Source organism: Diadema setosum, chromosome 11 (genome assembly GCF_964275005.1).
Source record: "Diadema setosum chromosome 11, eeDiaSeto1, whole genome shotgun sequence".
NCBI lineage: Eukaryota > Metazoa > Echinodermata > Echinoidea > Diadematoida > Diadematidae > Diadema > Diadema setosum.
Genome location: NC_092695.1, coordinates 26,191,990 through 26,206,085, shown reverse-complemented (window position 1 = coordinate 26,206,085; position 14,096 = coordinate 26,191,990).

Below are 14,096 nucleotides of genomic sequence, written 5' to 3'. Positions count from 1 at the left end.
AAAACATCAACATATTTCCATCTTTCTGGTGCATTAGAAGCAGCATCATTAACCAATGCCAAAAAGAGGATTGGACCAATTCGTGTGCCTTGGGGGACCCCACAAGTAATGGCCTTCTGCTGTGAAGTTTTGCCCTTGTAACGAACAGTTTGTGATCTGTTGAAGAGAAAGCTGCCAATCGTTGGGATTATAGAACGGTCAACCTCCAAGTCAATCAATTTCTGGATCACAATCGTATGATTGACGTGGTCGAAAACCTTGCTAAAAATCAATTGCACACATGTTGACGTATGTTCCAGACTTGTCAATTCCGCTGTGGACGGTGTCCAGGAGACTGACAAGGTAGTGCATGATGGAAGTACCGCGTAAATTGCCAAACTGTCTGGGATCAATTCTATCACTGATGTCTCCGATTATCCATTCGGTAAGAAAACCTTCAAATATGCGTGCTATTGTAGGAGTAATGAATATGGGACGTAATTGGTCAAAACTAGTGATAGTACTAACTTTGGGAATGGCACACACGGATGCATTTTTCCAGATGTCGGGGAAACAGCTTTCCTGAAGGCAACAATTACAAATTCGGGTCAAAGGGTCAGATAACTCATGAGCAACTTCCTTTAGCAAACGGGTCGGACATTCATTTGGATGGCGTGCTTTGGAAGTGTTGATGCGACGAAGTCTATTATACACTTCTAAGCGTCCAATAGCCGGAGGGGACGCTGCTGGAAGATAGGTTGATAATGCCGATAGGTCAAGAGGAGAAAGCGACGAGCAGATGGCTACGAAGTGTGAGTTCAAATCCTCGGCTACTTCTCCATCAGTTTTGTTAACAAAAGAAAGATTAAGCTGTTTCTTATGAAGCCCTGCAAGATGACGCACTTGCTGATGCCATTTACCAGGTTCTGAAGACTTCAAGTGTTGAACCTTACGCAGATAGGTGCTTTTCGCGCGTTTGATGAGTCTTTGCACAAGGTTCCTAAGTTGCCTGAAATCACGAAGACCGTTGGCAGAACTGTTGTTGCGTTTGACGATTGCCCTTCGAATAAGATCAGACATCCAGGGCTGATCATTTGGCCGTTGTTTGACTGTCTTGAGTTCAAAATAAAATCTGTATTTAACGTTCAGCAGATCATTGAATTCATTAGCTATGGTGTTGGCATCTGCAGAGTCTGGGAGGGCAGACCAATCCGTCTGAGTAATCCACTGTCCAAATGCTCGCACAGAGGATTCCCTAAATGGCCGAAAAGAAAACTTAGTAGTTTTTCTAGGAGGTGGAGCTGTCCTTGGGTGAACAGAGACAACATTGTGATCACTTGAAGAGATGGAGCCGAGATAGCAGGTTCGTTGTACTCATCACTTAAATCCGTTAGAATTTTGTCAAGAATGGCTGTACCTCTCGTGGGGGTGGCAACAACTTGGGAAAGCGAGGTTTGAATTTCAAGATCACGTGTAGCCAAGTCATTAAAATCACCCAGAATGAGGAAGGACGAACTACTAGATTGAAGACGAGCATTGTCCACAATCGAGATGATATGGTCTGTCATTTCATCCTTGTGAGGTGATCGCGGTGGCGAGTATATCACACCAACATAGATGTCTGAGGATAGACGCACTGTACTAGAAGATCGGAGATGCACCCAAAGCGCCTCAAGATGACGAGGTGTAATGTCATCATAAACTTGAACACTATTGATATCATCGCGAACGTACAAAGCGACACCGCCTCCCTGTCGGGTTTGACGGTCTTTATGATATAGTTTATATGAAGAAAGCTGGCAGGAGCATGCAGGATTCACTTCTGAGAACCAAGTCTCGGTGACTCCCAATATATGAGAATCCTTGTGAGATGTATTGACAACAGCATCAAATTCATTGAACTTTTTGCTGAGTGAACGGGCATTGAACAACATCACAGATGGCAAGCATTTTGGCGATTGGTGCTGTGGTCGAAGATTGATCAGGGAAGATCTGCTACTTGCACGAGATCTAGTGGTACGCTGTTCACACTTCCTGTGACGACTGACCACGGGGATAGGCAAGCCATCATTGCAGCCAAATATGGGACAAGCAAAGAACGGATCAAAATGTCTGGTTGCTGGATTGGCTCTGCCACGTCCCTTACTCCCGCGGTGTGTTTTCTTTTTCTTATCTTTTCCAAAATCATGATTTCTGTTGCAAACTCCAGGATCCAAGTTAACATTGAGCTTTCTGAAAGGTCCCGGGTTTGAATGAATGTCTCCACATATCAAAAGGTTAATTTGAAATGTTGAACACGAATTGGGATAGTATGCTACCCGAGATCCTAATATTTTGCGAGATGAAATGAATTCCGAGCTGTTATTGCACTTGAACAGGGGATCTCTCAAATAAAAAAATGCCCTGACTTTGGAATTCGGGAATCACACACAGCAGAGCGATGACTGTGAGAATGTTAGGGAACGCACAGCCCATTGTGTAGTTCGATACTTCTAGTTCGAATCTATAAACCTACCGGGGCGATTCCTTATACTGATAATGAATGATAAAGATAAAGAACTATCACTTGCCTCTTTGATGACAGCAGGGGCCGCAGAACGATTTTAGTGTGTGCATGACCCAGTGTGTGTGTGTGTGTGTACCCCATGGTGCCATCGTTGCTAAATTAATCAAAACATCGTTGTTGGTAAGTAATCGTTTTAATGGTAGTGTGATTAGTATACTTATAGTGGGTGCTGTTCGTTATTCCGAAGGTTCGCTATTCCGAAGGTTCGTTATTCCGAAGGGTCGTTAATCCGAAACACACAAATTCCCTATACCCAGAGGTTAGTTAATCCGAATATTTGTGGCGTTATTCCGAAGATTCGTTATTCCGAAGATTCGTTAATCTGAAAATGAAATTCGGAAAAACGAACCTTCGGAATAACGAATCTTCGGATTAAAGAGCCTTCGGAATAACGAACCTTCGGAATAACGAGCTGTAACCGTTATAGTAGTATTTATAGGCTATACTTATTGAAATTATCCAGCCTATATACCTGTTACAGCTACTTATGAATGTATGACTATAGGGGGATAGGAGTTAGGAGTGATCGTTGATAAAGGTAGTCGTGCCACCGTGGACATTTTCTAACAACCACAAGAAATGACATTGTTTCATGATAACATGATCCCTCGCGTTTTTGCTGACTTTTTTGTTTCATGCATGCGTAATTTCATCACAGCATCATTCGTTTTTCATTCAATGATGGCTCGCCAATACTAAAACGGAAGAATATAAGCTGTGGAAATACTGATATTTTCATTGCATGCTATCAAATTTTACTTCGAAGACACATGTACTAGTGTCATTGAACATCTGATTATTACGCATTAAGATATATCATAAATTGTTTTCTCTATGTTATCCTGCATGGTTGACTTATTAATCAGTTGGTACTTTCCAAAGACCCTCTGCAGTTTTACTTTGATTATACATCATGAAAATATACATGGAACATGACAGGTACATGAATTACATACAGCTTATCAAGTTATAATATAGACCTAACTAGAGAGTGAATCAAACAATACACGTATATCATGCAGATAAAAAGTCAGAATTAATAGCAAATCAAGTCAAATTTGAAAGGTTTGCAATGTTTGTTGAAAGTATAACGGGACGCGCAATTCTGAACATTACAAGCAAGTGCATTGTACAAGATAACAGCAACGTCGTAGAGGATTTTCTTTTACACTCCGCCCTCGAACGGGGTATGTGGGGGACACTAACCTCTTTATTAGGTGATACGCTATCAGCGTATCACCTATTGTGATTGTCAAAATCTCTCTTTATTTTTTAGGTGATACGCTATCAGCGTATCACCTATTGTAATTGTCAAAATTTCTCTTTTTTTAGGTGATACGCTATCAGCGTATCACCTATTGTGATTGTCAAAATCTCTCTTTATTTTTTTTTATTCTTCTTTCTTTCTGGACAATTTTGTGTCGTCAATATCTCAAGAATGACATTACGAAATAACATGACATTTTCAGTCAACATGTCTCATGACAAAATCTAGCCACAATAAGGTTTTCATGACAGTAACATATCTATGACGTCATCTAGGCGCCATTTTGTGATTTTCGGACCTTGTCACACGATCGATCATAACTTCATAACCAGATGTCATTTCTGTATCATTTTCGGTGGACATGAAGTTCAGGTCACGCTCTATCTTACTTTTTAACGCTAGTTACACAGGTCATCATTACGCGCGCGTAAGCGCGCGTCAAAATTTTAAAAGGCTCAAAACGACTTCCCAATGGGAAATCTCGAAGTTTCAGACAATTTTAAGCGTTTCAAACATTTTCTCGCGTGCGCGTCCGTCCGCGCAATTTCGCGCGCAGAGCCCGTTAGCAACATGAAAATGCAATATTTTTGACTGATTTGGATTCCTGATACTTTGAGTAATAATATCCATTGATTTCCGATCGATTTCGACCCATAACAAAGGAATGCACTGGCGTCAAAGTTGAAATTCCGCGTGCGCGTCTTTCTGCAAATATAGTGAAAAAACATGTCTTTGTTTATTTCGCCATAGTTCTTTAAATCGTCCGTTGACCCTATATTTCTATTGCATATAACAAAAGTATATGAATTGTAAATAACATTCCAAGTATCAGTATTGGCAGGAAAACGCGATGACGTCATCATATCGTCATTTTAAATCAAAAAAGTGGAATTGATTTTTTTGAGGTACTGTTTCTGACATTCATTTGCTCGTATCTCTGTTGTTTAAGCTCAATATTACCCCAAATTCAGATATGTTGCACTTTGAACATTTGCCTTTCAAGTCCATGTGATGGTTTTGAAATATGATGACGTCATCATACTAGAAATTGTGATTAAAGGTAAAGACTCAAAATCAGACAAGTTTACGTGTTATGTCTATGGGAGGTGATTTTTTTTAAAACCATGCATTGACTTGACAACGTTTAAGCACCTTTACCTCATCTGATTTTACTCCATTTCCTCTGAAACATAAATATGTTGTAGCTGAGACAATAAGCTTTAGTAATCATGCATTTTATGTTTTCAAATCTCCTCATCAGGTTGACAATTTTGCAATTTAAAACTGAAAATGAGAATGCAATCTGTACGGAACGATTCCCAATTTTTCTTTGCAACTGTATATTGATCGAATCCACGCTGCCACTTGTGGGAAGTTGAATAGCGCCATCACAAGTCAACACTGTCACGATAGTATTTAGATTTAAGTTTCGCACTCGATCTTCAGGACAGCCATGTAGCATAATCGGTTAGCGCGCTGGTTGTTCATAACGCCATACCGGAAGGCGAGAGGTTCGACTCCCGCAGGACTTTTATCCGTTCTTTCTTTTTTTTTCTCTTTTTTTTTTCGGCAGTTCAGCTTTACTCCGATGTCATTTATCGTATTATTTTATCAAGTGTACGTAACCCGTGAACACGGCTGCTCTATTTCCCTTGTTTTGTATGGGAGTTTGGAGATTGGGTTTGCTTCATTAATTTTGTCACACTTAATGTTGTAAATTGCCCCTTGTTACAGTTTCCCGCTTGCCACCTTTCGTTTGCTCTTTCCTTTTCTCTTCATTGGTTATTGTTATACTGTAACAGGATAGGTAGGAACATGTACGTTTAAATAACTTGCAGGAATGGGAGCTGAATTGATTAACTCTAGTCCAGGTGTATGGCGTCTCGCTCATCTCTTTGAAATTCCAGGTTGTTATTGTTTGACCCAATAACGGAGTTGTAGACAGGTTATATGTTGCAGCGGCTATAGAGGTATCTTGTGCCACATGAATGGAAAGCATCACTGTTTAGTAGTAGTAATGAACTTTTTCATGTTGTATATGGTATAAATATTTAAGATAAATATATATATATATATATATATATATATATATATATATATAAAGATCAAAGATAAATTTCACATCCAATCTTCGGTACAGCCGTGTGGCTTTATAGTCACTTAGCGCGCTGCATGGTCATTATGCACTACCTTAGGACGAGATGTTCGAGACCCGCAGGACGCTATCATTTTTTTTTTCTCTCTCTTTCTTTGTGTTTCTTTTGGCAGTTCAGCTTTATTCCGATCGATGTCATTTATCGTATTATCTTATCAATTATACTACCCCACGACACACAGTCGCTCAAGTTCCTTTTTTTTTTTGTCGGAGGCTGGAGGTTGGATTTGCTTCATTTATCATACGTATTGTTTAAATTGCCCTTGGTACAGTGCCCCGCTTGCCACCTTTCCTTTTCCCTTTCCTTTTCTCTACGTTTGTTCCTGTTATATTGTCACAAGACAGGTCGGAAAATAATTTGCATAACTCAACTGGAGCAGGAATGGCAACTGAATGAATTAACTCTAGGCCAGCTGTATGGCGTCTCGCTCATCTCTTTGAAATTCCAGGATGTTATTGTTTGACCCAATAACGGAATTGTAGACAGGTTTTATGTTGCTATAGAGGTATCTTGTGCCACATGAGTAGAAGGCATCACTGTTTAGTAGTAGTAATGAACTTTTTCATGTCCCTCCATGTCAATTGTAGTGTGGTTTAAAGGGGTTGTGTGTCTATCTGCCAAAGAAAAGGAATAACTTATTTTCGTCATGGCTGTTTCTCTATACGTAGCCGTAGGTAATGAGTGTTGTTGGTATCTGAGCAGTGAATAACAGAGCAGGCTAAAATCCCCCTTAGCTATACGCGCTAAGCGTTATCTTTCTTTATGAAGTCAATCCCTGCTAATGGAGTTACAGAATTATGTTATGACACGTTTCACTGAAAGTTTGTAAAGCAAAGTTTATGGACAAGGCAAGCAATTGTACATGAATATACCTACCATTGATTTCAGAGGGAAATTATGGTATGCATAAATGTAAGGGTATCATTGCTTTGGAATTGCTGAGACAATATGCTTGGCACGAGGGCTTCCACTTCTAATAACTGATCCCTTTGAAGATGTGTCGGTCACTGGTGATCGTCATGATTCATCCTTCACGTAGAAGCTTACGTTCCACACTCTTGGTTCGAGAAGACTTACCATCATACTTCAAATTGTTATTAAAGGTAAAGACTCAAAATCAGACAAGTTTACGTGTTATCTCTATGGGAGGTGATTTTTTTTTAATGTGCATTGACTTGACAACGTTTAAGCACCTTTATCTCAGATGATTTTGCTCCATTTCCTCTGTAACTTAAGTGTGTGGTAACTGAGACAATAAGCTGCAGTAATCATGCATGTTATTCTTTGAAATCTCCTCATTAGTTTGACAATTTTGCAGTTTAAAACTGAAAATGAGAATGGAATGTGGACAAAACGATTCCTGATTCATCTTTCACATACATAAGTTTACGTTCCTTTTTTTTTCTCGTCGAGACGTATGGCCGAGTGGTTAAAGGCGACGTCTCAGAGACGTGAGGTTGCACACGTGCGGGTTCGAACCCCACAAGATCACGAAACAAAATACTTAGCTATTTTACTTTTTTTTCTTCAATTTTGTATTATATATTCGTCCATGTAGAAATCACATTCGTATATAAACGCACCTATACACACACAGACACACACACACACCATATCCCTCTTTTTTGTGTTGGAGACCATATTGCTTCGACTGCTGCAAAATTTTGCAGGCTGACTTTGTCAAACTGATCATAATAATGTAATGACGACGACGAAGGTGTTGTACTTTGAACAATTGTCTTTCAAGACCACATCATTATTTTGTACTTTGATGACGTCATCACACTGAAAATTGTGACTAAAGGCAAGGTATCAAAACCAGCCGATTATAGGTTTTATGTTTACGGCACGTATTTTTCCCAAGTTGCCAGAAATGGCATAGCGACATCAGTAGTTACAAGACCGCATTTCCGTCTAGCAATGCAATACATGTTCACGCGGCCACGTTGGTTGAGTGGGCATTGACTTTTCTCCCTGTAATATCTATACATTTCTTTTTTGCCTTACCATTTCCGTGGATGTCCCGTGGCCGAGAGGTTAGGGAAACGGTTTTGCATGCAAACTAAATTATAACTTCAAGGTGCCTATATCACATTCTTTTCTTTGTCGATCACCGATGACCGACATCTGATAACCCCAAGCGTATCACCTAACTCGTCAGTCTGACGAGTTTCATATCTCGTTTTATTAGGTGATACGCTAGCGTATCACCTATTGTGATTGTCAAAATTTCTCTTTTTTTTTATTCTTCTTTCTTTCTGCCACATTTTGTGTCGTCAATATCTCAAGAATGACATTACGAAATAACATGACATTTTCAGTCAACATGTCTCATGACAAAATCTAGCCACAATAAGGTTTTCATGACAGTAACATATCTATGACGTCATCTAGGCGCCATTTTGTGATTTTCGGACTTTGTCACATGATCGATCATAACTTCATAACTAGATGTCATTTCTGTATCATTTTCGGTGGACATGAAGTTCAGGTCACGCTCTATCTTACTTTTTAACGCTAGTTACACAGGTCATCATTACGCGCGCGTAAGCGCGCGTCAAAATTTTAAAAGGCTCAAAACGACTTCCCAATGGGAAATCTCGAAGTTTCAGACAATTTTAAGCGTTTCAAACATTTTCTCGCGTGCGCGTCCGTCCGCGCAATTTCGCGCGCAGAGCCCGTAAGCAACATGAAAATGCAATTTTTTTGACTGATTTGGATTCCTTATACTCTGAGTAACAATATCCATTGATTTCCGATCGATTTCGACCTATAACAAAGGAATGCACTGGCGTCAAAGTTGAAATTCCGCGTGCGCGTCTTTCTGCAAATATAGTGAAAAAACATGTCTTTGTTTATTTCGCCATAGCTCTTTAAATCGTCCGTTGACCCCATATTTCTATTGCATATTACAAAAGTATATGAATTGTAAATAACATTCCAAGTATCAATATTGCCAGGAACACGCGATGACGTCATCATATCGTCATTTTAAATAAAAAAAGTGGAATTGATTTTTTTGAGGTACTGTTTCAGACATTCATTTGCTCGTATCTCTGTTGTTTAAGCTCAATATTATCCCAAATTCAGATATGTTGTACTTTGAACATTTGCCTCTCAAGTCCATGTGATGGTTTTGAAATATGATGACGTCATCATACTAGAAATTGTAATTAAAGGTAAAGACTCAAAATCAGACAAGTTTACGTGTTATGTCTATGGGAGGTGATTTTTTTTCAAACCATGCATTGACTTGACAACGTTTAAGCACCTTTACCTCATCTGTTTTTGCTCCATTTCCTCTGAAACATACGTATGTTGTAGCTGAGACAATAAGCTTTAGTAATCGTGCATTTTATGTTTTCAAATCTCCTCATTAGGTTGATAATTTTGTAGTTTAAAACTGAAAATGAGAATGCAATCTGTACAGAACGATTCCCAATTTTTCTTTGCAACTGTATATTGATCGAATCCACGCTGCCACTTGTGAGAAGTTGAATAGCGCCATCACAAGTCAACTAGTCACGATAGTATTATTATATATTTAAGTTTCGCATTCACTCTTCAGGACATCCGTGTGGCGTAATCGCTTAGCGCTGGGTGTTCATAACGCCATACCGGAAGGTGAGAAGTTCGACTCCCGCAGGACTTTTCCCGTTCTTTTTGTTTTTCTTTTCTTTTTTTTTCCGGCAGGTCAGCTTTACTCCGATGTCATTTATCATATTATTTTATCAAGTGTACGTAACCCGTGAACACGGCTGCTCTATTTCCTTTGTTTTGTATTGGAGTTTGGCGGATTGGGTTTGCTTCATTAATTTTGTCACACTTAATGTTGTAAATTGCCCCTTGTTACAGTGTCCCGCTTGCCACCTTTCGTTTGCTCTTTCCTTTTCTCTTCATTGGTTATTGTTATACTGTAACAGGATAGGTAGGAACATGTACGTTTGAATAACTGGCAGGAATGGGAGCTGAATTGATTAACTCTAGTCCAGGTGTATGGCGTCTCGCTCATCTCTTTGAAATTCCAGGTTGTTATTGTTTGACCCAATAACGGAGATGTAGACAGGTTTTATGTTGCTATAGAGGTATCTTGTGCCACATGAATTGAAGCCATCACTGTTTAGTAGTAGTAATGAACTTTTTCATGTTGTAAATGATATAAAGATATGAATTTCACATCCAGTCTTCGGGACAGCCGTGTGGCTTTATAGTCGCTTAGCGCGCTGCATGGTCATTATGCACCACCTTAGGACGAGATGTTCGAGACCCGCAGGACGCTATTATTTTTTTTTTCTCTCTCTTTCTTTGTTTTTCTTTTGGCAGTTCAGCTTCATTCCGATGTCATTACCCCACGACACACAGTCACTCAAGTTCCCTTTTTTTTTTGTCGGAGGCTGGAGGTTGGATTTGCTTCATTTATCATACGTAATGTTGTAAATTGCCCTTGGTATACAGTGCCCCGCTTGCCACCTTTCGTTTTCTCTTTCCTTTTCTCTACGTTTGTTCCTGTTACACTGCACAAGACAGGTCGGGAAATAATTTACATAATTCAACTGGAGCAGGAATGGCAACTGAATAAATTAACTCTAGGCCAGGTGTATGGCGTCTAGCTCATCTCTTTGAAATTACAGATTGTTATTGTTTGACCCAATAGCGGAATTGTAGACAGGTTTTATGTTGCTATAGAGGTATCTTGTGCCACATGAGTAGAAGGCATCACTGTTTAGTAGTAGTAATGAACTTTTTCATGTCCCTCCATGTCAGTTATAGGGGCTATAGGGGTTGTGTGTCTATCTGCCAAAGAAAAGGAAAACTTATTTTCGTCATGGCTGTTTCTCTATACGTAGCCGTAGGTGATGAGTGTTGTTGGTATCTGAGCAGTAAATAACATAACATCAGGCTGAAATCCCCCTTAGTTATACGCGCTAAGCGTTCAATTGATATTTATCATCTTGATTTATGTAGTCAATCACTGCTAATGGACGGTTACAGAATTATGTTATGACACCTTTCACTGAAAGTTTGTAAAGCAAAGTTTGTGGACAAGGCAAGCAATTGTACATGAATAATACCATTGATTTCAGAGGGAAATTATGGTATACCTAAATGTAAGGGTATCATTGCTTTGGAATTGCTGAGACAATATTATCTTGGCACGAGGGCTTCCACTTCTAATAACAGATCCCTTTGAAGATGTGTCAGTCACGGGTGATCGTCATGATTCACCTTTCACGTAGAAGGTATACGTTCCACACTCTTAGTTCGAGAAGACTTACCATCATACTTCAAATTGTGATTAAAGGTAAAGACTCAAAATCAGACAAGATGACGTGTTATGTCTATGGAAGGTGATTTTTTTTTAACCATGCATTGACTTGACAACGTTTAAGCACCTTTATCTCAACTGATTTTGCTCCATTTCCTCTGAAACTTAAGTATGTGGTAGCTCAGACAATAAGCTGCAGTAATCATGCATTTTATTTTTTCAAATCTCCTCATCAGGTTGATAATTTTGCAGCTAAAAACTGAAAATGAGAATGGAATGTGGACAAAACGATTCCTGAATCATCTTTCACGTATAAGCTTACGTTCCTCATATTTTCTCGTCAAGACGTACTGTCATGGCCGAGAGGATAAAGGCGACGTCACAAGAGACGTGAGGTTGCACACGTACGGGTTCGAACCCCATAAGAGCACGAAACAAAATACTTATATCTTTTGCTTTTTTCCTTTTATGGAGTATTCACCTTCGTCCATGTAGAAATCACGTTTTCATGTAAACGTACACACACACACACACACACACACACACACACAATATCCCTTTGTTTTTTGTTGGAGACCACATTGCTTTGACAGGCAACTAATATGGACTTGAAATTACAAATGTTAAAGTGAAGATGACTTTTAAAAGACCGCATGGCCATGTTTGATTTTTTTTTACAATATAAAGACCTATTGGTAAATATTCATTCACATATCCTTTCCAATCAACTTACTTGGACACGCCGACACCACTACACGAAATTTTCAATTAGTTGCATGACAGAAACAATTTCATCTGAATTATGTAGGACTGTATAAAGAATTGGACTTCACGAACATTTCTCAATATTACTTCAAGTCGCTACTTTACATTATTTTCGTTGTCGATCACTGAAAATGAGAATGGAATCTGGTTGAAACGATTCAAGATTTATCTTTGTAACTGTATATTGATCGAATCCACACGGCCACTCGTGGGAAGTTGAATAGCGCTATCAGTCACTTGACGTATATAGCCAAAAAACTGAATATAAATGTATAGCATACATAGATATATTTAAGTTTCGCACAGGAAGTTGAATAGCGCTATCAGTCACTTGACGTATATAGACAAAAAACTGAATATAAATGTACAGCATACATAGATATATTTAAGTTTCGCACAAGATCTTCGGATCTTCCATGTGGCAGAATTGCTTAGCACGCTGCGTGTTTATAATGCCCGACCGGAAGGAGAGAAGTTAATCGAGTCCCGCAGGACTTTTTCCTTTTATTTCTTTTTTCTTTCTTTTTTTCTGCAGTTCAGCTTCACTCTGATGTCATGAACACAGCTACTCTATTTCCCTTGTTTTGTATTGGAGTTTGGAGGTTGGGTTTGCTTCTTTAATTTTGTCACACGTAATGTTGTAAATTGCCCCTTGAATTAAAACAGTACCCCGCTTGCCACCATTCGTTTTCTCTTTCCTTTTCTCTTCATTTGTTCTTGTTATACTGTAGCAGGATGTTTAGGAACGTGTACGTTTATATAATTAACAGGAATGGGAACTGAATTAATTAACTCTAGTCCAGGTGCATGGCGTCTCGCTTATCTCTTTGGAATTCCAGGTTGTTATTGTTTGACCAAATGACGGAGTTAAAGACAGGCAGGGAAGGAAGTGACGTGATATTGCTTCATAATGAGGAATTTCGGGCAACACCTTTCCAAGTGTAGTGATTATGACGGCGTTCTCTGCCGTTTATTTTCGTCATGGTTGTTTCACTAGTTCAGCCATAGGTGACATATGTTGTTGGCATCTGGGAGAATAGAACAGATCTGTACCAAACTGGAATAGCCCTATAAGCAATGTGGTAAGCGTTCAATTTTTTGCATTATCTTTCTTCTTTAAAGTCAGTCATTACTGATCGAAACACACAATATAATATGACACGTTCTACTGGTAGTTTAGGAAAAGGGAGTTACTGCACGATGCAATGATAAATGTGCTACCATTGATTTTAGAGACGTCATTGTGGTGTGGTACTGGTGATGGTAAGGGAACCATAGATTGCTTTTAAAGTAATGAGACAATCATTGGACCTTTGCATCAAGACCGTATTCCCATCTAGAATATAATGCATGTTCGTGCGGCGGTTTTTTTTTTAAATCCTGACGTGGGCATTTTCTTTTTCTTGTTTTTAATTCAAGAATGTTATATCTAAATTTGTTTCTTTCCCCTAACATTTTTTTTTTGTTGAATATAAAGTTGGACGTTCCGTGACCGAGTAGAAAAGCAGCGATTTAGTTACAGTTTCAATGCATCTTGTTTACCATCTTCTCTTACATTAAATTGATGGTTTTTATATTTGACATGGTCTGTCTATTTGCCAGTTTATGCTCATAAAACACTGCTATAACAACTAATACATTTGCTTCACTTGTCACACGCAATGATATGGATTGCAGTTGTGCATGCAGTTTTCCTTTTGCCACCTCTCGTTTTTCTCTCCCCCTTTCCCTCACTTTGGTTTTGTTATACTGCAGATGGGAATGATTACAATAACATAACCCAACTTGAGGTAGGAATGAGAACTGAATAAATTAACTCTAGGCCAGGTGTATATAGCGTCTCGCTCATATCTTTCAAATTTCAGGTTGTCATTGTTCGACCAACGGAGTTGAAGACAGGCTTTATGTTGCTATAGAGGTATCTCGCGCCACATGAATGGAATGCATACGCTGTTTAGTATTAGTAATGAACTTTTTCATGTCCATCCCTGCCAATAAAAGTGTGTTTGACGAGGTTCTGTGCCATTCTGCCTACGAGAAAACAAAGTTTTATTTTCGCCATGGCTGTTTCGCTATGCGTAGCCGTGGGTAATGGAT